Consider the following 3,769-nt stretch of genomic DNA (forward strand, 5'->3'; position numbering starts at 1 on the left):
TGTTGAGGTAGTCTGAAGAGATTTCACCCCATGCTTCCTGAAGCACCTCCCACAAGTTGGATTGGCTTGATGGGCACTTCTTACGTACCATACGGTCAAGCTGCTCCCACAACAGCTCAATAGGGTTGAGATCCGGTGACTGTGCTGGCCACTCCATTATAGACAGAATACCAGCTGACTGCTTTTTCCTTAAATAGTTATTGCATAGTTTGGAGCTGTGCTTTGGGTCATTGTCCTGTTGTAGGAGGAAATTGGCTCCAATCAAGCGCCGTCCACAGGGTATGGCATGTCGTTGCAAAATGGAGTGATAGCCTTCCTTCTTCAAGATCCCAACGTGCCATGAACACAGGACTGATGGTTGCTGATAATGGGCCTCTGTACGCCTATGTAGATATTCCATAAAAAAATCTGCCGTTTCCAGCTACAATAGCCATTTACAACATTAACAATGTCTACACTGTATTTCTGCTCAATTTGATGTTATTTTAATGGACAAAAAAATTGCTTTTCTTTCGAAAACAAGGACATTTCTAAGTGATCCCAAACTTTTGAACGGTAGTGTATATACTGTATTCTATTCTACTGTATTTTAGTAAATTCCACTCCAACATTGCTCGATCTAATATTTATATATTTCTTAATTCCATTATTTTACTTTTAGATTTGTGTGTATTGTTGTGAATTGTTAGATACTACTGCACTGTTGAGCTAGGAACACAAGCATTTCGCTACAGCCGCAATAACATCTGCTAAATATGTGTATGTGACCAATAACATTTGATTTGATTTGATGTTTCATGAGCTGAAATAAAAGATCCCAGAAATGTTCCATATGCACAAAAAGCTTATTTCTCTCAAATTTTGTGCAAATTTTTTTTTACATCCCTGTTAGTGAGCATTTCTCACTTTGCCAAGATACCTGATACCATCCACCTGACAGGTGTGGCATATCAAGAAGCTTTGTGCTGGGGACAATAAAAGGCCACTCTAAAATGTGGTTTTGTCACACAACACAATGCCACAGATGTCTCAAGTTTTGAGGGAGCGTGTAATTGGCATGCTGACTGCAGGAATGTCCACCAGAGCTGTTGCCAGAGAATTGAATGTTAATTTCTCTACCATAAGCCGCATCCAATGTCATTTTAGAGAATTTGTCAGTACTCACAACAGCAGACAACGTGTAACCACGCCAGCCCAGGACCTCCAGATCCGACTTCTTCACCTGCGGGATCATCTGAGACCAGCCACCCGGACAGCTGATGAAACTGTGGGTTAGCACAACCAAATAATTTCTGTACAAACTGTCAGAAACCGTTTCAGGGAAGCTCATCTGCGTGCTCGTCATCCTCACCAGGGTCTTGACCTGACTGTATTTCGGCGTTGTAACCGACTTCAGTGGGCAAATGCTCACCTTCAATGGCTACTGGCACGCTGGAGAAGTACACTCTTCACGGATGAATCCAGGTTTCAACTGTACCGGGCAGATGGCAGACAGTGTGTATGGTGTCGTGTGGGTGAGCGGTTTGCTGACGTCAACGTTGTGAACAGAGTGCCCCATGGTGGCAGTGGGGCAATGGACAATGAACACAATTGCATTTTACCAATGGCAATTTGAATGCACAGAGATACCGTGACGAGATCCTGAGGCCCATTGTCATGCCATTCATCCACCGCCATCACCTCATGTTTCAGCATGATAATACACAGCCGCATGTCGCAAGGATCTGTACACATTTCCTGGAAGCTGAAAATGTCCCAGATCTTCCATGGCCTGCATACTCACCAGACATGTCACCCATTGAGCATGTTTGGGATGCTCTGGATCGACGTGTACGACAGCGTGTTCCAGTTCCAACCAATATCCAGCAACTTCGCACAGCCATTGAAGAGGAGTGTGACAACATTCTACAGGCCTGATCAACTCTATGCAAAGGAGGTGTCACGCTACTTGAGGCAAATGGTGGTCACACCAGATACTGACTGTTTTTCTGATACATGCCCCTATTTTTTTAAGGTATCTGTGACCAAGAGATACATATCTGTATTCCCAGTCATGTGAAGTCCACAGATTAGGGCCTAATGAATTTATTTAAATTGACTGATTTCCTTATATGAACTGTAACTTAGTAAAATCTTTGAAATTGTTGCATGTTGCGTTTATATTTTTGTTCAGTGTAGAATCCCTATTAATTGAATAGGATCGGTGGGCCTAGTCGTAAAGATTTGATTTAAAAATGTATTACCTTTTATTGTGGCATAAACACAACCAATACTGATGTTGTCAAATAATCACTTCAAAGGGCTCCTTTACTAGGCTATCCGCACACGTTCATCCACTCGCAACATATTCCCAGCCTCCAAACAGTGGTGAATGGAAAGATACATCTGTTACACAAAACAACATAAAGTCTAATGGCGTTTGCCGATTGTCAGTTGGCCAGTATTTATCCGTCCACTGCTGTCCACGTGCGTCTCAGTGTCGGCCACTCATTTCTGCCTTGGCAAGATTTCTGTGCTATCTTCTAACCACATCGCATTTTGGAGCATAGGCTATACCACCCGTTCTCAAGTCCATTCCCTCATTGTTCATGCCTCTGACATACAGTAATGATAAATAATGGTCTAATAGCCTACAGTTTTCTTGACATTTAGTTTTATTATTGTGATAGGCTCATGTTTTACCGGTACGGAGTACCCCCACTATTAGAGTACCGCCTTACTTTCACCCCTGGATATAAGTGGACAAACATGGCATTTCAGCAAAAAACGCCTTTATATCGGAGTTGTGCCTGTTGTTTACACGCATATCTTCCCTTTCATTGGCTAGAATGGTCCCACCTGATCTCGCCTTCTCCGGCCTGCCTTCCATCTTTGAGGACATGTATTTCCATTGTTAGAGAGGACACTCGACTATCTTGTCAATATAATACAAAATATTTTTCGACACTCCATCTTAACTCCTCCTCCATATGCCACTACGGGTCTTTTCACAGTTCCCAAATCCAGAACAAATTCAAGAAAGCATACAGTATTATATAGAGCCATTATTGCATGGAATTCCGTTCCATCTCATATTGCTCAAATGAACAGCAAACCTGGTTAAAAAAAAAGAGAAAAAGCAACACTTCACGGCACTACGCCTCTCCCCTATTTGACCTAGATAGTTTGTGTGTATGTATTGATATGTAGGCTACATGTGCCTTCTATTTTATTCATTTACTATTGATATAGTTCTGTCCTTGAGCTGTTCTTGTCTATTAATGTTCTGTATTATGTCATGTTTCATGTTTTGTGTGGACCCCAGGAAGAGTAGCTGCTGCTTTTGCAACAGCTAATGGGGATCCTAATAAAATACCAAAATACCAATACTGGATTGGTTGAACAGTGCAGAAAATAACCTCCCCTGACAGTTTTTTTCTTTCTCGTCAGGACCAGAAAGAAAGGAACACAGCTCAGGCATTTCTTTTACGTCTGCTACTTTAGGGTAGTGTCTACGAGGATACACTCTGCAGTCGATGAAACATATAAAAAGTGTGTGATAGCATTTTATAAATTGTATTTAATTTCAAATGAAGTAAAACAAATTTGTCTGTACATTATTATGTATATTATTTAAAAAATCCATGAGTAATGTAGCCTACATCGTATATTATTTTCCTTCTAACAGTTTGTAATTTAAAGGTCCTCAGAGATTTTATAAGTGAGATATGTTTTTATAAGTGAAAGAATAAAGCAATGTCATAACCATAAAAAGAGTAGAGACAATAGA

This window comes from Coregonus clupeaformis, chromosome 11 (assembly GCF_020615455.1).
Source record: "Coregonus clupeaformis isolate EN_2021a chromosome 11, ASM2061545v1, whole genome shotgun sequence".
NCBI classification, from domain to species: Eukaryota; Metazoa; Chordata; class Actinopteri; order Salmoniformes; family Salmonidae; genus Coregonus; species Coregonus clupeaformis.